The 23080-nt window shown below is 44.1% G+C and overlaps 1 protein-coding gene and 1 non-coding gene across 2 annotated transcripts in view; one reads left to right on the forward strand and one right to left on the reverse strand.

The window, feature by feature from the left end:
* LOC124545882 (protein lethal(3)malignant blood neoplasm 1) overlaps window positions 1-23080 on the reverse strand; it is a 153828-nt gene that overhangs the window by 123137 nt on the left and 7611 nt on the right. The window lies entirely within an intron of this gene.
* Window positions 9819-9892, forward strand: Trnat-ugu. The gene has a single exon. It is a non-coding gene; the product is annotated as a tRNA-Thr (tRNA).

Consider the following 23080-nt stretch of genomic DNA (forward strand, 5'->3'; position numbering starts at 1 on the left):
GATGCAGCTCTCCATGCTACTCTATCCTGTGCAAGCTTCTTCATCTCCCAGTACCTACTGCAACCTACATCCTTCTGAATCTGCAACCTACATCCTTCTGAATCTGCTTACTATATTCATCTCTTGGTCTCCCTCTACAATTTTTACCCTCCACGCTGCCCTCCAGTACTAAATTGGTGATCCCTTGATGCCTCAGAACGTGTCCTACCAACCGATCCCTTCTTCTGGTCAAGTTGTGCCACAAACTTGTCTTCTCCCCAATCCTATTCAATACTTCCTCATTAGTTATATGACCTACCCATCTAATCTTCAGCATTCTTCTGTAGCACCACATTTCGAAAGCTTCTATTCTCTTCTTGTCCAAACTATTTATCGCCCATGTTTCACTTCCATACATGGCTACACTCCATACAAATACTTTCAGAAATGACTTCCTGACACTTAAATCTATACTCGATTTTAACAAATTTCCCTTCTTCAGAAACGCTTTCCTTGCCATTGCCAGTCTACATTTTATATCGTCTCTACTTCGACCATCATCAGTTATTTTGCTCCCCAAATAGCAAAACTCCTTTACTACTTTAAGTGTCTCATTTCCTAATCTAATTCCCTCAGCATCACCCGACTTAATTCGACTGCATTCCATTATCCTCGTTTTGCTTTTGTTGATGTTCATTTTATACCCTCCTTTCAAGACGCTATCCATTCCATTCAACTGCTCTTCCAAGTCCTTTGCTGTCTCTGACAGAATTACAATGTCATCGGCGAACCTCAAAGTTTTTATTTCTTCTCCATGGATTTTAATACCTACTCCGAACTTTTCCTTTGTTTCCTTTACTACTTGCTCAATATACAGATTGGATAACATCGGGGAGAGGCTACAACCCTGTCTTACTCCCTTCCCAAACACTGCTTCCCTTTCATGTCCCTCGACTCTTATAACTGCCATCTGGTTTCTGTACAAATTGTAAATAGCCTTTCGCTCCCTGTATTTTACCCCTGCTACCTTCAGAACCTGAAAGAGAGTATTCCAGTCAACATTGTCAAAAGCTTTCTCTAAGTCTACAAATGCTAGAAACGTAGGTTTGCCTTTCCTTAATCTTTCTTCTAAGATAAGTCGTAAGGTCAGTATTGCCTCACGTGTTCCAGCATTTCTACGAAATCCAATCTGATCTTCCCCGAGGTCGGCTTCTACTAGTTTTTCCATTCGTCTGTAAGGAATTCGTGTTAGAAAAAAAATTACGCACCACCAAGGAATTACATGAATGGGACGGAAATCGGGGAATGTGATGTACATGTACAAACAAACGACTACAATTTCAGAAAAATCGGATGATTTATGAGAAAAAACTTCACAAATAGAGCAAGTCAATAACGCGTTGATCCACCACGGGCTCGTACGCAAGAGTAGTGTGTAAGCCTAGGGACCGATGACCTCTGGAGTTTGGTCCCATAGGAGGTTACCACGAATTTCCAATTTTTCCACATACAGGGAAAGTGGACAAGCGTCATCCGCTAAAGTCATTCGCTAAAGCGGACGATATTTCGTGTTGAGTGATCGTGACAGTCATTGGAGAGGATTTTGGAATAAAATAAGAGGACGACAGCTGCAAAAGTCACTGCAGAGCTAAATGTCGCTCCCGCGGAAGCTCTCCGAAAAAAAAAAAAAAAAAAATAACAAATTAAAAATCCAACTTCTAGCGGAATTTACATCCAGAGTTTGAAATATGCGGGGTTTCGGTGATGTTTAGGTTATTCACACCATGGAATTCCATGGGCACCGTGGTTACTCTGCAAGGCCGCATTACTGCCAAGGATGGGGTTACTATTTTGGCTGATAAGGTCCTTCGCACAGTACAATGCTTGTTCCCAAATGAGGATGCTGTGTTCCGCCGCTGTTCACATAGCTCGCAACGTCCAGGACCGGTTTCGTGAGCACGAGGATGAATTTTCGTATCTGCCCTGACCAGTATAGCCACCAAATCCCAACCGTATTGAGCATTTATGGTCTACTTGGGGAGAGAAGGATGCATAATCACTATCCACTTCTATAATCGTTACCTGAACTTGAAACTCCCTGACAGATTAAAACTGTGTGCCAGACCGAGACTCGAACTCGGGACCTTTGCCTTTCGTGAGCAAGTGCTCTACCACCTCAGCTACCTAAACATGACTTACGACCCGTTCTCACAGCTTCAATTCTGCCAGTACCTCGTCTACTACCTTCGAAACTTCACAGGAGCTCTTCTGCGAAACTTGCAGAAGTAGCACTCCTGGAAGAAAGGATATTGCGAAGACATGGCTTAGCCACAGCTTGGGGGATGTTTCCAGATTGAGATTTTCACTCTGCCGCGGAGTATGCGCTGATATGAAACTTCCTGGCAGATTAAAACTGTGTGCCGGACCGAGACTCTAACTCGGGACCTTCGCCTTTCGCGGGCAAGTGCTCTACCATTTCTGTTACCTGGACTTGCCACCATTTTCCTGGAAGAGTAGTATACGATTCCTCTGAAGAGCATACAGGTCTGTATTCATTCACTCCGAGACGACTGGAAGCTGTTTCGAGTTCCAAGCAGTTTCCTCTACCGTATTAAGCATGATAATGTGTTGTGTTTCTGGTGTTTCCGTATTTTTCTACACCACCTGTAAATTTCAGCCGTGCTAGTTACAGTGACATGGTGAGGTTCTACTGAACACCTGCGTGGTGTATGCAGGGAAGCGAAGCGACCGCTAAGTACAGAGGTCAGTCGCGGAGCGGCGGGTCACTCGGGTTTGTGAGAACCTGTCGTAGAGACTAGTGGCTGGCTCACACTACGGTACGCAACCGCGAGTACGCTCCACCAGTGGCCGCGCTTTCCCGCTACAAAGGGGAGATGATTCTCTCCGCTGTTGCGCAACGACGCTGCTATGATGCAGCCGTTAAGTCCGCGGGGCGCACTTAACTCACGGTTGGCGGCATTCAAACGCCTACCGCCGGCTGTGGAGCCGTCTCACGCACCGAGTGAAGCAGCACGCGTCCCACTCAGTTACATGGAAGTATGAATGTAAAGTAAGAGAGAGCAGGAATATTAAAAACAAGAAATATGCTAAGCAACCAAAACATTTTGACCACTACCTACTGTGAGAATTTGTGCCCCTGGTGGTTTTGTAGGCACCTGGCGGGGTTAAGGAAAGTTGTAACGTCTCCTGGCAAAACACGTATTATATGTGGCAAATAAAAGAGAAAAGAATAATTGCACTGGATGATTGTTCAAATGGTTCAAATGGCTCTGAGCACTATGGGACTCAACATCGGAGGTCATCAGTCTCCTAGAACTTAGAACTACTTAAACCTAACGAACCTAAGGACATCACACACATCCATGCCCGAGGCAGGATTCGAACCTACGACCGTAGCGGTGGCGTGGTTCCAGACTGAAGCGCCTAGAACTGCTCGGCCACTCCGGCCGGCCCATTAAATAACAGGATCACCATACTACATGCACATATTGCGGATCATCTGGATCACTTTATGCTTTAAGGTTTCCCCGACGGCGATGGCATCTTCCACCAGAAGAACTGTGCTTGTCACAAAGCCAGAATCGTGCTACAGAGGTTTGAGGAGCTTGATAATGAATTCACTTTGATGTGTTGGGCACCAAATTCACCTGCTCTCACCCGATGGAACAAGTCTTGGACGCTATAGGGCGCCATCCCCGCACCCGTAAACCATTTGAGCGTAATTTACGTAAATTGAGTGACCTGTGCCTTGAAATCTGGTGCCATATACGTCCGGCAACGAACCATGCCATCCAAAATCTTTGCCGCATCACGTTCTAAAGGTGAACCGACACGCTGTTTTGCATAATGTTCCGGCTCATCAGTGGATGTTGGTTAATAATGGCGAGCGATAACAGTGCCAAATACACTCTAAGAAAAAAAAAAGTCGACACACCAAGAAGGAATTATCTGAATGTGACGGAAACCCGTGGATGTGATGTACATGCACAGACAAATAAATGACTGCAGTTCCGAGAAACGATGGATGATTTATTCAAGAGAAATAGCTTCACAAATCGAGAAAGTCTGTAAGATTTTTGTTAATGTCTGGCCCTTATGGAGGTAATTACTGGGCGTGGCATCGATTGACAGAGTTTTTGGATGTCCTCCTGAGGGATATCTTGCCAAATTCTGTCCAACTAGTGCAATAGATGGTCAAAATCCCGAGACGGTTGCAGGGTTACACCCATAATAGTCGACGTTCTCAGTTGGGGAGAGATCAAGCGATCTTGCTGCCCAAGGCATGCTTTGGCAAGCACGGAGACAAGCATTACGTTCGCAGTGTGTGTGAGCGGGAATTATTTTGCTGAAATGTAAATCAACGCTGGCTTACCATGAAGGGCAACAATACGGGGCGTAGAATATCGTTGACGTACCGCTGTGCTGTAAGGGTGCTCGGGTGACAACCAAAGGGCCCGTGCTATGAAAAGAAACTGCATATCAGACCATCACTGCCGGCCGGAGTGGCCGAGCGGTTCTAGGCGCTACAGTCTGGAACCGCGCGACCGCTACGGTCACAGGTTCGAATCCTGCCTCGGGCGTGGATGTGTGTGATGTCCTTAGCTTAGTTAGGTTTAAGTCGTTGTAAGTTATAGGCGACTCATGATTTCAGAAGTTAAGTCCCTTAGTGCTCAGAGCCATTTGAACCATTCTGAAGACCATCACTCCTGGTTGTTGGGCCGTATGGTGGGCAACATTCAGGATGGTATCTCATCGCTGTCTGGGGGGTCTATAGAAACTTCTTCGTCGAGCAATCTAGTTGACTGAAGTAGAACTGTCTTCAGTGATGAGTCCCTCTTAGAATTTGAGTTCCGACGATCAGCGAAGACGTGTCTCAAGACGCCCTGGAAACTGGTGGGATACCAACCTGTTCTCTGCCATGCGTCCCGACAACCAGAGTGATCGTAAGGGGTACCATTTCTTTTCATAGCAGAACCGCTTCTGGTTGTCATCCGCGGCAACCTTACAGCACAATGGTACATCGACGATATCCTACGCTACGTTTTGTTGATGTCCTTCATGAAAGCTACCCTGGATTTACATTTCAACCAAATAATTCCAGCCTGGACACGGTTACAGTTTCTAATACTCCTCTTCGTGCTTGCCGAACCTTACTCTTGCCAGCAAGGTCGCCAGATCTCTGCCCAACTGCGAAGATTTCGACCATTATGGCCAGGTGTCTCTACCCATCTTGAGGTTTTGATGGTCTAAAGCGGCAATTGAACAGAATTTGGCACGATATTCCTCAGGATGAAGTCCAACGAATCTATCGAAATTGCTCAATTTGTGAAGCTCTTTTCTTTGAATATCTCTGACATTGTAATACTTTTTTGTCCGTACGTGTACATCACATCTCTCGATTCCGTCCCTTTCGAATACTTTCTTCGTGGCCAATCCTTTTTTTTTTTGTCTTAGAGTGTATTTTATTACTGGTGTCATCGTAAACTGCTTGATAATTATTGGATAACAACAAGATTTCCACATGTAACTCTGCGTCGCAGTAATATCGTCGCATGAAGTTACTGGCAGAAGAAGCTGACAAGCGGTCTACCCCAGGAGTGCACTCGCTAGCGTAATTGCTGCTAACTCGTAAGATAATATCGCAGGCTGGTTGGTGGGAAAACCAGACACCTGAAGACCTTCGTAAGTGGATGCAATCAGCTGTGGCATGACACTGATGGCTGTAGTGAATAACATTGTTGAAGGAAGACCATAAGAGCATTCCATTGTCAGCGCTAAGTGTATCATCTCACAAGTGACGAAAGAAAGCCTGCAAAGGAATGGTACATTGCGTCACATGTTCACAGCGGGGCTCCTTGGCTGTATGGTGGTGATCGGTTTATACTAAATCTATCATACATGTAGAGGACAGCCGATTCCGCTAAAGTTACTACAGACCCTTCCCGGACAGTCCTTCTACTACCCATATTCAGAGTAAAATGGACACCCGGAAGTTTTGATTCACCCACTGCACCAATAATTATGGCCAGGGTAATGTTCTCAAATGAAACCGAATTCAGTTTGACAACCGCGTATGGGAATCTTCTTTTACGGCGTATGTGCGTATCTCGCCATGATGCGCCGAAGATGGAGGATCGTGACGATTACGATGGACATGGAGTCAATGCCTGGGCACCTGTGATGAGAAGTGCACTAACACTGCTGCGTATCTTCGTGGCAGTTTCGGTGCCAGGGCATGACATTTATCGAAAAAGTGGAAGGGTATATTCGAATTTGCCGTGATGTAGTGGAACCTTCATTTTCATGGATCACAGGAGCATCTCAAGAGGATAGACAAGACAGCTGAAATACGGGAGGCAGTGAACATGGGGTGCCTGGAGCCGGCTGTATATTCGTCTGATGTGAATATCTTAAGGGGGGATAAGACGTCAAAAATTAAAAAAAAAATTAATTTTTCAAAAATATGCCTATTTCGTAGCGCACATCTTCCTGAACAGTTAGATGTATTAAACATATATATTTGAGAGACTATAATGCGCGTTATATGGTCTTAAGTGTACCAAGATGCAGCGCCACACATCTCGGCACAACATTGTTCTGTCATATGTATTTCGCTGTGTAGCATTCGAACGTTTATATTTTATATTCAGGGACCTGGCAAATGAAGAAATGTCTTCATGTTGGTACCCAAAACCCAGATGAAAGTTTTAATCAAAGTGTATGGTAAAGATTACCAAAAACCATTTTTGTGGGAAGAAATGCACCTCCTATTAGTGTTTATGGTGCAGTTTCATATTTTAATGATGGTGTGCAAAGCAGGAATATGTTTTAGAGAAAATGGGAATTAACCACAGAGTGAACTGCATCAAAGCTTTGTAAGTCACAGACAAAAAATGGTTCAAATGGATCTGAGCACTATGCGACTTAACATCTGAGGTCATCAGTCGCCTAGAACTTAGAACTGCTTAAACCTAACTAACCTAAGGACATCACACACATCCATGCCCGAGGCAGGATTCGAACCTGCGACCGTAGCGGTAGCCCGGTTCCTGACTGTAGCGCCTAGAACCGCACGGCCACTCCGGCCGGCCTGTGATAGACAAAGAGCGTGTAGTGAAAGCAGGTAAATCATTTTTGGAGGTGATAAAATGAAGAAGAGTGCATCATAGGAATGTGAAAAGAAAGAAAACTGATTTAGAAAATAAAAAAAGAACCTGCTTATGGTGATGTACAGTTCTAAAAGAATTCCAAATAGAAGCAGAAACCTTAACGGCCATTTTCCGAAAAACACAAATTCCTGTATTTACGTACATCTAACACTCAAAATAAATATCCTATTACTTTCAAACTTGGCATGCTTATTAAACACCAAATCCTTAATGTAAAACTCTAGAATTTTCCAAAGATATTAAAAACTGTGGTAAAAACTGAGATAATTAACTATAAAATTTGAGTTTTTTCTAACCATGAAGTTTAAAATGTAACAGCTCATTCACTTTTTTCATATATTAAAAAAAAATCTAGAGTTTCATACACCTGTAAGTATGGTTTGTATGCTGTGCAAAATTCATAGAACAATCTCTCGTACTTAATAAAACAAGTGTAGCTACAGTAACAAATGCAGCCAATAGTAAGTGAAAAAATTATGAAATTGCGCGTATAAAAAAATTTATTTTGCTGTGTTTTTGACCTTCCACTGCTATGAGTGTGAATCCAGAATTCTTCCTGATCACACGGACATAGTTTTATTAATTTATTTGTAAAAGTATCGACAGAGGAAATTAGTTTGACGTCCTACCTCCCTTAAGGCATATATTAACCGTTCTCGGGATAAGCATTGCTAAAAGCATATCATCATTACGGCTCCTCCTCAGAAAATGCAAATACCTGTATGTAACAGTCTGTAAGGGTATGAAATGGAATTTTCGCATTGGCTCAGTCGTAGGTAAAGCAGATGGAAGATTTAGATTCATTGGCATTAAGCTAGGAAAACGCATTGTATCTACAAAGAAGACGGCTTACAAAGCACTCGCACGTCGTATTTTGGAACATTTCTAATGTGCTTGGGATTTATACCAAATATGACCAATAAGATTGATTACAAAAAGAACAGAACGAATAGTCACAAGTTTGTCACCTGACAGATGCTGAAAAGCATGAACTGCCAGACCCTTGAAGACAGACGCAAGCTATCCCGTGAAAGATACAGTAATATGTGGTATAATGGTTTACTCTTCACTGTTTCTTGCAGAATATAGATGCAGACAGCCCTGGCCACATTTTAATGTAGACGATCATTTATTGTTGCCAATGTTCTACTGATAAGTTGGAAGTTGCTATTCGATACTACTCTGGCCATTTGTTTCGGTTTTAAATTATTTTTTAATGTCCCATGTCTGTCCAAATCGTGAAATATTCAGCGTGTTGCGTGAAGAAAGTAGATTTATTCTTTCGGTGTGTTAGTGTCCATTCCAACAAAGTTACAACACAACATTCGAGAATTTCCTATCAGTTAACAAGGACGGCACAAAACACTGATACTGCATACGTAAGCAAGTAACAATGTAATAGAAGATATTAAGCTCTCATACTAAACAATATACAGGCTACAAAATTATGATTCGTGTTATATTAGAAGAACCATAGACAATAACAGCAACATATGTTTTGAGTAAATTGAAACGTAATGTGCTCTCAATGATAGTGCACTTGTCCTAGACATCAAATAATTTTTATACTTTTTACCTCATGGCGCATTTCAGGACAATCCCGTTATCAGACCTGTTAAAATTAATGAAATGTGTCTTGTCCGTTTCGACTACATTCAGTAACACCGTAAGTGTCCAAACTCTTTGTCATTTTTTAATAGGTCTGATGATTGGGTTCCCCGGAAACAAGTCATGAGGTAATAAATAAAAAGAAACTATTTTGTGACCAAGAAAAGTGTATTATACTACAATTCCAAGGATGGTGGCACATCTCCTGTCAGGTTTTTTGTTTAAAATGATAAAGTAATGTGATCTGCTGTGGTTAGTATAGTAATAATAACAACCATAATAGTAAAGGACAGTGGAGTCAAGCTATTCGCTATTAGTCTCCGAGATATACACAGGGCGTAACAAAATATCAGCAAACTTCAAGAGCTTAGGGAACAAACAGAGAACTGGAGTCCTTATCCAGACACGTCATTCAGCCACGTTACAGAGCTTCAAAGTTACAGTGACCAACGCCTGCCTCTAGGCTGCCCCTTCAGCAGCAAACGTGAGATTGTTTACTAGCACAGTGTTGTTGAGTCCCGTGTGAACACCGTCGATGCTATCTCACGTCTTGAATTCTGTCAAGCTTACTGCGAAGATAGATAACCCAGTAGGTAGGGCAACCACAGATATGAGTAGTCATCTTCGGTATTAATAAACTTAGTCCTTTTATTTTTATATATATGAAGATAGTAACTGTGCAGCTTCTCTAGAATAAATGATAGTTAATTGAAACCCTCAGCTGCCGACAGGTGTTGTTGATATACCTCGATGGGGACAGCTGAAAATGTGTGCTCCGAGTGCAACTCGAACCCTGGATATCCTGCTTACATGGCAGAGGCTCTATCCATCTGAGCCACTGAGGACACAGATGAATAGCGCGACTGCGCGCAGGTTTCCCAAACTCTTACGGGAATAGTCACCTTAGAGTGCGCGAGTAATGAGTGGATGTGCAAACATCCATTAGGTACATTACGTCAGTAGATTGTGGATAGTTGCGAATGTGGGTCTCACGGGAAGCGTGCAAGAGACAAGTCCCTGCAGTCGCGCTATTCATCTGTGTCCTCGGTGGCTCAGATGGATAGAGCGTCTGCCCTGTAAGCAGGATATCCCGGGTTCGAGTCCCGGTCGGGGCACACATTTTCAGCTGTCCCCATCGAGGTATATCAACACCTGTCGGCAGCTGAGGGTTTCAATTAATTATCTCTGATTTTTAGATCACTGCCGGTACCACGCCAAAAAAAGCCGCATTTTCAGCCGAAAATATGACTAAAAATTAGATCTACGAAACTCGGTACTTTGAATCCGAATTTCGCTGTCCGTCAGAACAAACGTAGCTAAATGGCGGTATGTCATGGAATAAAACAGCTGGATGGTTCCGCTTCTTCAGGACTCTGACATAACTAGCACAAGTGTAAGGTTCCTGACAGTGGGTTCGTCCTGAACAGCTGTCGAATAACAACTAATTTGTACATTGCTTAAGGGATTTAAAATAGTTGTTTATGAAGTATTTTGAAGCTGCAGAGTGTCGCGCATCCGAAACGTTCACTTATTAAGGACGAAGTAGTATAGTAGCTAGATCCCTATTCGCCGAAGTAACGTTTTCGCATCCAACAGCGGGGTAATTAAATTGTGTAAATGAAGTGCAGACGCCAGATAACGTTCTTCGTCGACCCAAGAACGTTTCAACAAATAAACTGCAATAGAAAGCCTCCTTACCAGATAAGTCTCGGATGATCGCTCTGAAGGCTCCACCTCAAGGACCCAACGCAAAAAAGTCACGTACGTTGGTAGTATTTTACAAGTTTAGCACCGAAAGAACCGGAGATAGGAGGTGGGTTGTGACAGTTGCAGTATGTCATTTGAGTAAAAGATGATACAAGTACATGATAAGGAACGTAAATCGTAGTAGGAGGTGTCAAGGACGCTGCTATGATCAGATGTTTTGTAAAAGTACCCAGGCGCTGTGCTTAGTGTAATGACTTTACTCCAGCATGGCTGGTCAGAAGGACATCTACTGTAACGCCGTAATTGAGGTGGAAATCGTTTGGTCCATTCATTACGCCACTTCCTGTTCATGGCGCGAGGGAGTAACATATTTCAACAGCCCGCAGTAAAGTGTACGGCGGGAGGCGGCTCTGGCAGTCACAGGTAGCTGGAGATTACATCTGCGACGCGGGCCGCAATTACGGCAGGCTGACCGGGCTGACCCCGTGGGTCGATAGCAGTCGCTGATCGGTTTCTCCTGAGACCTTCCTTTCACTGTCCTGCCGTCTCCGTGGGCCCAGGAACCGGCTGACTCGACACTCCACACATAGGTATCCTTCTATACAGGTACTCATCTCAATCCCATGTTGTAGCTAGGTGTCACTGTACGTCTATATACACTGAAGAGCCAAAGAAACTGGTACACCTGCCTGATATCCTGTAGGGCACCCGCGAGGGCGCAGAAGTGCCGCAACACAACGTGGAATGGACTAATGTCACAAGTAGTGCCGGAGGGAACTGACACCATGAATCCTGCAGGACTGTCCACAAATCTGTGAGAGTACGGGCGGATGGAGATCTCTTCTGAACAGCACGCTGCAAAGCATCCCAGATATGCTCAATAATGTTCATGTCTGGGGAGTTTGGTGGCCAGCGGAAGTGTTTAAACTCAGAAGAGTACTCCTGGAGCGACTCTGTAGCAATTCTGGACGTGTGGGGTGTCACATTTTCCTTCTGGAATTGCCCAAGTCCAGCGGAATGCGCAATGGATATAAATAGATACTGGGGGTCAGACAGGATGCTTACGTACCTGTCACCTGTCAGAGTCTCCACACTATTACAGAGTCACCACCAGCTTGAAAATTCCCCTGCTAACATTCAGGGTCCATGGATTCATGAAGTTGTTTCCATAGTCGTACACATCCATCCGCTCGATGCAATTTGAAACGAGACTCGTCCGGCTAGGCGACATGTTTCCAGTCATCAATACTCCAGTGTCGGAGTTGAAGGGTCCAGGCGTGTCGTAAAGCATTGTGTCGTGCTGCCATCTAGGGTACACGAGTGGTTCTTCGGTTCCGAAAGCCCGTATCGATGTTTCGTTGAATGGTTCGCTAGCTCTTGTTGATGGCCCACCATTGAAATCTGCAGCAATTTGCGGAAGGGTTGCACTTCCTTTACATTGAACGATTCTCTTCAGTCATCATTGGTCCCGTTATTGGTAAGGAGTATTACGGGATTCTTGACATTCACGGTACATTCATAAAATGGTTGTTCGGGAAAATTCTCCACTTCATCGCCACCTCAGAGATGCTGTATCCCACTGCTCATGCACCGCGTACAACTCCACATCAAAATTCACTTGAATCTTGACAACGTGCTGTTATAGCAGCAGTAACCGATCTTAGAACTGCGCCAGACACTTGTTGTCTTACATAGGCGTTGCCGATGGCACCGCCGTCTTCTGCCTGTTTACATATCCCTGTATTTGAATACGCATGCATATACCAGTTTCTTTGGTGCTTCAGTGTATATAGCCTCCGTAAGTCACTGTACGGTGTGTGGTGGAGAGTAGTTCACACCAATGTTATTGATTTTCCTACCTATATCATTTTCGATTGAACGAGGGTAAAATGACTGTACGCCTGTGCTTGTGCCTTAATACACTACTGGCCATTAAAATGGCTACACCAAGAAGAAATGCAGATGATAATCGGGGATTCATTGGACAAATATATTATACTAGAACTGACATGTGATTACATTTTCACGCAATTTGAGTGCGTAGATCCTGAGAAATCAGTACCCAGAACAACCACGTCTGGACGTAATAACGGCCTTGATACGCCTGGGCATTGAGTCAAACAGAGCTTGGATGGCGTGTACAGGTACAGCTGACGATGCAGCTTCAACACGATACCACAGTTCATCAAGAGTAGTGACTAGCGTATTGTGACGAGCCTGTTGCTCGGCCACCAGACGTTTTCAGTTGGTGAGAGATCTGGAGAATGTGCTGGCCAGCGCAGCAGTCGAACACTTACTGTATTCAGAAAGGCCCGTACAGGACCTGCAACATGCGGTCGTGCATTATCCTGCTGAAATGTAAGGTTTCGTAGGGATCCAATGAAGGGTAGAGGCCGGCCGTCATGGCCAAGCGGTTAAAGGCGCTACAGTCAGGAACCGCGCGACCGCTACGGTCGCAGGTTCGAATCCTGCCTCGGGCATGGATGTGTGTGATGTTCTTAGGTTAGTTAGGTTTAAGTAGTTCTAAGTTCTATGGGACTGATGACCTTAGAAGTTAAGTTCCATAGTGCTCAGAGCCATTTGAACCATTTTTTTGAAGGGTAGAGCCACGGATCGTAACACATCTGAAATGTAACGTCCAGTGTTCAAAGTGCCGTCAATGCGAACAAGAGGTGACTCAGACGTGTAACCAATGGCACCCCATACCACCACGCCGGGTGATACGCCAGTATGGCGATGACGAATACCGCTTCCAATGTGCGTTCACCACGATGTCGCCAAACACGGATGCGACCATCATGATACTGTAAACAGAACCTGGACTCCTCCGAAAAAATGACATTTTGCCATTCGTGCACCCAGGTTCGTCGTTGAGTATACCATCGCAGGCGCTCCCGTCTGTGATGCAGCGTCAAGGGTAACCGCAGCCATGGTCTCCGAGCTGATAGTCCATGCTGCAGCAAACGTCGTCGAACTGTTCGTGCAGATGGTTGTTGTCTTGCAAACGTCCCCATATGTTCACTCAGGGATCGAAACGTGGCTGCACGATCCGTTACAGCCATGCTGATAAGATGCCTGTTATATCGACTGCTAGTGATACGAGGCCGTTGGGATCGAGCACGGCGTTTCATATTACCCTCCTGAAGTCACCGATTCCATATTCTGCTAACAGTCATTGGATCTCGACCAACGCGAGCAGCAATGTCGCGATACGATAAACCGCAATCGCGATAGGCTACAATCCGACCCTTATCAAAGTCGGAAACTCGGAAACGTGATGGTAGGCATTTCTCCTCCTGACAAGAGGCATCACAACAACGTTTCACCAGCCAACGCCGGTCAACTGCTGTTTGTGTATGAGAAATCGGTTGGAAACTTTCCGCATGTCGGCACGTTGTAGGTGTCGCCACCGGCGCCAACCTTGTGTGAATGCTCTGAAAAGCTAATCATTTGCATATCACAGCAACTTCTTCCTGTCAGTTAAATTTCGCGACTGTAGCACGTCATCTTCGTGGTGTAGCAATTCTAATGGCGAGTAGTGTATGTTATGTCATATTATTATAATCACCACGCCAGACGAGCTGCCGTGCGGGATAGCCGCACTGTCTGGGCCGTCTTGTCACGTCCCGCGTGGCTTACCCCGTCGGAGTTTCGAGTCCTGCCTCAGTCATGGGTGCGTGTGTCTTTCTTAGCGTAAGTTAGTTTAAGTTAGATTAAATAGCGTGTAAGTTTAGGGACCGATGACCTCAGCAGTTTGGTCCCATAAGACTTACCACAAATTTCCAAACTTTTTTTCAGACGTGCTATTATGCGTGCATAATGTTCTTACAGTATTCACCTATGAATACAGATTCGCTAAGTGTACTCTAACGGAGTTTCACAAGACCTACACATATTTCTTCCAACGATTCCCAACAACATTCGCCGAGCAACTCTGTTAAACATTCGTTTGGGCTATAACGGCCGAAAATGATATTAGCAGCGATTTGCGTATATTTTCTAAGCTATTCGGTGCCATACCAAGTTGTCGACTAGAAAAGATAATTAAAACCATTATCTCCGATAGTGACTTTTCATTGACGTATTTTGAAAGCTTACACCACCATTTCAAGTGGTGTCCTGAACTGCGATAGGTAGTTGGTTCTTATCTCCACAGCGATAGTAGTCTGATGGTAAGGGACATGTGTGTTGTAATCGGTCCAGTGGTTTAGAAGGAGATGTGGGGCACGCACGCTCGCTCACACACTCTCTCTCTCTCTCTCTCTCTCTCTCTCTCTCTCGCTCTATCTCTCTCTCTCACACTCACTCACACACACACACAAACAAACACATTTTTATAATATATATATGGGTTTTCCATGTTGTCAAAAGCATGTCATGTGTCGTTAATGGGAGTAGCTATGGCAGATTTATTAGGCATGCTATTCCTGAATGCATTTTTATGTTTTTAAAATCTGGTTCGGAAACTTAGTCTAGTGTCCCTCAAATGCTGTGCTTGGTGTTCATTTCGATTTCGCTTGTAAACGTCTGATTTGTAGAATTTGTCTTTGTTAGATTTAATATTGTGTGACAGATTATTAGATATTTATTGGCGGGAGGAGAAAACAGTTATTACAGATATGGTCTCAATACACTATCAGTTTTCTATGAGATACTACCAAAGAAGGGAAGGCTTACTGTCCTGGTGTCTGTCTAACTGTTGTTCTTATTTTTGTTTCTATTTATTCCTTTTATAACTTTATGAGCTCTTTCGTGTTCGAGCGCAAGTTTGAAAACATTTAAAAATGCTATTTGTTTAATTGTTCCAATTAGCGGCACGTAGATACAAGTTGCACGGAGCATACAAAATGTCACTGGGCACTGAACTGCTACAAAATGTAGCAACAGTCGCTACACTGACTCGGGCTAGCGTGTAGAGTGCTAACAGGTGCAATAGCGAGCAACCAATTGCTTCTTGGTTGTCTAAGGTAAACGTTCAAAATGTGCTTTCCAACTGAAGTTCTTGGGAAATGTGAAATCCGTTCTGTAAGTCCAAGTTCAGCGGCAATAAATCACATTCAGTATGTGTAAGATGTAAATGAGTTGAATGAAGGTGTTGACTATTAACAGCGCGGAAGAACGAACTTTTATGATCATGACAGACGTGACTGTTCGTCTACAGGTTTAGAAAGCAGACGAAACTAACGTGAAAGCTGGCGTGTAACGTTACCAACTACGTGAAATCGTGACGCAACAGTTATGTTACCGAATGTTCTTTCTGTGCTCACTGAGTTCGAAAACTCATTTCTAATCATTTCAAAACACAACTGATGGCTTCTTCTCTTGACTGGACAGAACTGTGAACGCTGGCGAGACATTTGTCTTCTAAGCCAACACGGAGGCAGAGCACCGGTCGGTGATGTGGATTAATACCGCCTGCCGTTTGTTTCAAACTGTCTAGGACCTTGTTACTGTTCGTCCTCTTCGATGGACTACATTAACTCAGCAGAGGCCCCTTACTTTTCTCACACATTACTGTCAGTTCTCATTAATATTGTTCCAGAGTGATAGTTCAGCAAAGCCTATCTAAAATTAATTTTCAATTCTTGTGATAGATGGAATGGCATAATTTTAACACTACGGGCCATTAAAATTGCTATACCACGAAGATGACGTGCTACAGACGCGAACTTTAACCAACACGAAGAAGATGCTGTGATATGCAAATGATTAGCTTTTCAGAGCATTCACACAAGATTGGTGCCGGTGGCGACACCTATAACGTGCTGACATGAGGAAAGTTTCCAACCGATTTCTCAAACACAAACAGCAGTTGACCGGCGTTTCCTGGTGAAACGTTGTTGTGTTCTACATCTACATCTACATACATACTCCGCAGTCCACCATACGGTGTGTGGTGGAGGGTACTGTTGTGGGTTGGCAGGAGAGCCAACACCGGTTTTGAGAGGAAGCCGAAAGGCACGCGTTTTAGCTCACGCAGGCTGGCGTGAGGTCTGGAACAGGACAAGGAAATTAGACGTAGAAAAAACTGATGTAGCTGGTGGAATTCTTCGCTCTTGGGGGTACATTATTCATAATCTCAATAGTAACTGGTAATGGGGCCTTGCTAGGTCGTAGCAAATGACGTAGCTGAAGGCTATGCTAACTATCGTCTCGGCAAATGAGAACGTATTTTGTCAGTGAACCATCGCTAGCAAAGTCGGTTGTACCACTGGGGCGAGTGCTAGGAAGTCTCTCTAGAGCTGCCGTGTGGCGGCGCTCGGTCTGCAATCACTGATAGTGGCGACACGCGGGTCCGACGTATACTAACAGACTTCGGCCGATTTAAAGGCTACCACCTAGCATGTGTGGTGTCTGGATGTGACACCACAGGTACCTCATACCACAACCAGCATCTTTTCTCCCTGTTCCACTCCCAAACAGAACAAGGGAAAAATGACTGCCTATATGCCTCTGTACGAGCCCTAATCACTCTTATCTTATGTTTGTGGTCTTTGCGCGAATTGTAAGTTAGCGGCAGTAAATTGTACTGCAGTCAGCCTCAGATGCTGTTTCTCTAAATTTCCTCAGTAGCGATTCACGAAAAGAGCGCTTCCTTTCCTTTAGAGACTCCCACCCGAGTTCCTGAAGCATTTCCGTAACACTCGCGTGATGATCAAACCTACCAGTAACAAATCTAGCATCCCACCTCTGAATTACTTCAATGTCCTCCCTCAATCCAACCTGATGGGGATCCCAAACGCCCGAGCGGTACTCAAGAATAGGTTGTATTAGTGTTTTATAAGCGGTCACCTTTACAGATGAACCACATCTTCCCAAAATTCTACCAATGACCCGAAGACGACTATCCGCCTTCCCCACAACTGCCATTATATGCTTGTCCCACTTCATATCGCTCTGCAATGTTATGCCCAAATATTTCATCGACATGACTGTGTCAAGCGCTACACTACTGATGGAGTATTCAAACATTACAGGATTCTTTTTTCTATTCATCTGCATTAATTTAGATTCTTCTATATTTAGACTTAGCTGCCATTCTTTACACCATTCACAAATCCTGTCCAAGTCATCTTGTATCCTCCTACAATCACTCAACGACGACACCTTCCCGTACGCCACAGAATCATTAGCAAACAACCACACATTGCTATCCTCCCTATCCAAATGATCATATATGTAGATAGATACCTCATGTAACGAGGAGAAATGCGTACCATCAGGTTACCGACTTTGATAAAGGTCAGATTGTAGCTTATCGCAATTGCGGTTTATCATATCGCGACACTGCTGCTCGCGTTGGTCGAGATCCAATGACTGTTAGCAGAATATGGAATCGGTGGGTTCAGGAGGGTAATACGGAACGCCGTGCTCGATCCCAACGGCCTCGTATCACTAGCAGTCGAGATGACAGGCATCTTATCCGCATGGCTGTAACGGATCGTGCAGCCACGTCTCGATCCCTGAGTCAACAGATGGGGACGTTTGCAAGACAACAACCATCTCCACGAACAGTTCGACGACGTTTGCAGCAGCATGGACTATCAGCTCGGAGACCATGGCTGCGGTTACCCTTGACGCTGCATCACAGCTTGCGATGGTGTACTCAACGACGAGCCTGGGTGCACGAATGTCATTTTTTCGGATGAATCCAGGTTCTATTTACAGCATCATGATGGTCGCATCCGTGTTTGGCGACATCGCGGTGAACGCACATTGGAAGCGTGTATTCGTCATCGCCATACTGGCGTATCACCCCGCGTGATGGTATGGGGTGCCATTGGTTACACGTCTGGGTCACCTCTTGTTCGCATTGACCGCACTTTGAACAGTGAACTTTACATTTAAGATGTGTTACGACCCGTGGCTCTACCCTTCATTCGATCCCTGCGAAACCCTACATTTCAGCAGGATAATGCACGGCCGCATGTTGCAGGTCCTGTACTGGCCTTTCTTCTTACAGAAAATGTTCGACTGCTGCCCTGGGCAGCACATTCTCAAGATCTCTCACCAATTGAAAAGTCTGGTCAATGGTGGCCGTGCAACTGGTTCGTCACAATACGCCAGTCACTATTATTGATGAACTGTGGTATCGTGTTGAAGCTGCATGGGCAGCTGTACCTGTACACGCCATCCAAGCTCTGTTTGACTCAATGCCCAGGCGTATCAAGGCCGTTATTACGGCAAGAGGTGGTTGTTCTGGGTACTGATTTCTCAGGATCTGTGCACCCAAATTGCATGAAAATGTAATCAAATGTCAGTTCTAGTGTAATATATTTGTCCAATGAATATCCATTTATCATCTACATTTCTTCTTGGTGTAGCAATATTAATGGCCAGTAGTGCATATTTAGTGCCTACTCGCCCCTAAATTACTAAGTTTTAACACAATTTCGGAGATCAGTACGGTGCTGGTATATGTCAACTGACTTCAGTAAGCAATTAAAAGGGAGCATTCCTCAGAACTTCAGTACGTTTCACAAACTCACACGCTAACGGCTCACGATGCTGAGAATCAAATGTGTGATCAGGCGCACAGGCATTTTAGATTTCGCACAAGCGATTACTGAGTCTCGATCCTGCAGTCATAAATAGAACAAACTAAATCGAGAGTAAATCACACTTTCTGAGAAGCACATATTTAACCACCATGTGCTGAAAGCAGTCTTTCTTCTACAGCTACAGGACGTTGTTGACGTATCGCAGGTATTGCAGTCGCCGTTCTTGGAAGGTCGCGAAGAGTGAACCGGAGACGGGCAGCTTTCGATTGCAGATGTACCGAGATCTCCTGCCAGGACAACGGACGTGACTGCAGTGCAAGAACGTTTTTGCCGAGCGCACCTCTTGACGGCGTGCCAGATGCGTGAAAGGTCGCTGCTAATCCCAACGTGATGATTGAAAATACAGAGTGTAATAATTCCACGCATCCCTTGTAAGTGGAGAACGCACCGATGAAACACGCTGCCAGAGTTGAAGTATGTCTCGTCTGAAACCAGCCGTTTACCTGCGAGGACGTATTGAGACACTGCAATTACGTATAACAGCTTTGAAATGCGTGGCTTTCCTAATGGTAATATTTTTCTACCGATTGTCACTTTGCTTTTCCAACGTTTCCATCCGACTAAAACGGCTGAGTGCAGCAGTATAAAGAAATGTAAAAGATTGAGACATGGAATTGACAAATTGACACGGACTTTCAAACTTTTATGAAACTTTTTCTCGTTGACACCCGCCACAAAATAATGAACGGGAAAAAGTTTATCGCTCTGCTGTATTTTCGCTATTCAAGTAGTAGAATTTCATCAGGCATAATGTTTCACTTTATTACTGATATACTACTATCTGTATTCGTCACACATTTTGGTGACGGTATGCACTGGATGCATCTGCAAAATTATGTCATTGTATGCCACATAATTCAGGAGATACAAGGTCGTAGAAATGCACGTGCATGAAAAATTTTTGCTTAAAATGGTGCCAAAATTACCCAAAATATGCCCATCCAGTGTTTGATAATGACAGCGATTAGCGACGACCAACAAACTTTAAAGTTTATTGGGTTGGTTCAAATGGCTCTGAGCACTATGGGACTCAACTGCTGAGGTCATAAGTCCCCTAGAACTTAGAACTACTTAAACCTAACTAACCTAAGGACAACACACACATCCATGCCTGAGGCAGGATTCGAACCTGCGGCCATAGCGGTCGCGCGGTTCCAGACTGAAGCGCCAGAACCGCCCGGCCACCAACGGCCGGCGTTTATTGGGTTGGTTGGGTTGCTTGGGGGAGGAGACCAGACAGCGAGGTCATAAAGTTTATTCCAAACCTTTTCCTTAACGTACCTCACTTACATGTTTAACGTAAAACATGTAACACATTAAGTCATTTGTAAAGTAACTTGATATTTGAAGGCGTTATATACGTGGGAGCTCGATTCCTTGAAGAACTGGGCGTGGAGGATTCACTGATCTTAAACAAAGACTAAGAGTTCATTTTGGCAGCAGTGGAACTTCACGGATGCTTGTGTATATGTCAGTGTCACATGTGGTACTATTTCCCGCTACCATGTGCCTCACTGATTTCTAGATCGTGACTTCCATTGTCAAGATGCGGAAAACCTTCCCATAGCTGTCGTCAATATCACAACGATAATTGTTCTTACTACTCCGTTTTGGTGAATTTTTCGTCAGCGTTTCCTTTCTCTATATCGATCAGTAGCGTGCGAAAACGAATGTTTGAGGAAAAACTGTCATTGATTTTATTGTGAAAGCAAAAAACTGCGTTGAGAGCGGGCTTTAATTCGACGTTCATTTACACATTTAATGTTTGAAAAGCGCTGGTTATAGCTAAATATGTCCTACTAGTGTCTCCTCTGTCGTAATTTCGGTTGAGTCAAGTGAAGATCAGAGGGGAGAAACGGTCAGTTTGTTTACACTGGCCGTCGTTTTAAAAGCGTCCATTCGAAAGCACGTGCGAGGTGCCTCTTCTAATTAGCGCCTGTTGATTCGGCAACCGTTTTCACACTTTCACCGCCACAACGCTGCCAGCGCAACACGCAGCGACTCGATAGTCACATTAGTCGGTCTCTCATCCCTTCTACTGGAATCTGATGGAGATCAGCATTGATGCTAGAAGAACTAAGCCAAGACAATATCTATATAAAATGATCTTCTAGGGATGAATAAGGTATGCATAAGGAAATAAAATTGTCAGAAAGACTTCAAGCTTGAAGATAATGTTTTGATAACATCTTTTGTAAACTTATGAGAGATTCATAAGTATACCCAACATTTCGACAGAGCTCAAAAAATATTTCCGAAAGGAGAGGACAAAAAATAAACTGGATCCTCATTCCAGATCCCATATACGTCACACATTTTGACAACGAAAGAGTTGGTTGGTTAATTTGGGGCAGTGGGCGAAACAACGAGGTCATCGGTCCCATCGGGTTATGCAAGGATGGGGAAGGGAATCGAACGTGCACTTTCGAAGGAACCATCGCGGCATTTTCCAGAAGCTATTTAGAGAAATCAATGAAAATCTAATTCAGGATGGCCGGACGCGGGTTTGAACCGTCGTCCTCCTAAATGCGAGTCCAGTGTGCTAATCACTGCGTCAGCTCGCTCGGTATCGAAAGAGTGTTGCAAGTAGATGAATAATGTGGTAATTTCCAGGGATGATTGCCTATCGAAGTCATGGGGTCCAAACGATACATATTTAACGTGCGATCCTAAATTGATCATGCGACTCTGATGGCGGGCGTTATGAGTATGTTTACGGTGTTCACTACAGAGACGACAAAAGAAGAGCGTTACAAAAATACTTGTAATAGTGGTCGAATCCTTCTGCTCTGAGTGTCTTGTAGGACTGAAACCCGTCTGTGATGACTTTACTACCAGGCAGTATGAAGTGCTTTATCAGACGAACTAAAGTGAGCTTGTCTCTGGACAATACTCTGACAATGAAACACTTCCGGGATTCTCGTTCTGTTCCACCGAATTCCCAAATATGATCGATTTCACTCCTTGCAGGTCGTCCCCTCTGGTTCTCCCTTCTTGCTATGTGAGATTCGTCCACTTCAACAACTTTACTCGGTGTACCAATCAGTACACTGTCGTTCGTCGCTATTACATAACACACTTCTCTGCAAAATCTGAAATAGTCGCACACGGTATTAGCAGATAAGTCAGTTTCCGATGCTGTTGCTTGCAAGGTGTAGTCTCGAATGCAGCAAGATAGAAGAAATACGCTGGTCTGGGTGGATAGTTTGGAAGACCCGAACCATGTATTCTTCCTCATACTCGTTCGTTTTCCGCACTGTCTGCAAGAAAATTGTAACGTTATTTCAGCATCGAAACTCCTCTTACGATGTTTTACACACTTCGTACACCATCACAGTCTACGCAGTCCCTCCTTTCCTAGTCCAGTAGTACTCCATATTGCGACAAAACGTCAAACAATCTTCTACACTGGATAAGCATGGAATTAGATTTTTCCATGTGAGAGAATCCGCCGAAGAAACGTCAGGAACACCACAGATCCCACTCGATACCGACATAAATCGTCTGAGTTTCCCTACAAACTCACAAATAATTCGTGGATTAGTTTCTTATTTATCCAGTACTATAAAAAAAGTGTTTCAGAATGATTCTTGCCTCTGCTTGTCATATCAGTGCGTAACAAACAGATGCATCAGCCAGAGACAAAGAATGTGTACCACAAACACGTACAAAGTACAGAAAAATTGTTAATTTTATAATCATAACACATTAGTAACAAGCATGGTCCTTTCCAGATGCACACCTAATCATTTCCTATGAACAACCTTGGCTAACCAGCCACGCTAAGATTTACAGGTGTTCATTGAAAGCATAGCAAAAGGCTGCATGGTTATGTAGTTTTGCCACGCAGAATTTATTAATTATTAACCGGAGATTAAATACCATATTTTTCTCTCTATATCTATATCTGTACCCTAGTCTGAAAATTCTCTTGCGGCATGTGGCAGGGAGTGCTTCAGATACTACTTCCATTTCCTGCAAAAAGCAGCTGTTTTAACAGAGGATAAGACGCGTATAACAACTTAAATTTGGATC

The sequence above is a fragment of the Schistocerca americana genome, chromosome 8 (genome assembly GCF_021461395.2).
Source record: "Schistocerca americana isolate TAMUIC-IGC-003095 chromosome 8, iqSchAmer2.1, whole genome shotgun sequence".
Classification (NCBI taxonomy): Eukaryota; Metazoa; Arthropoda; class Insecta; order Orthoptera; family Acrididae; genus Schistocerca; species Schistocerca americana.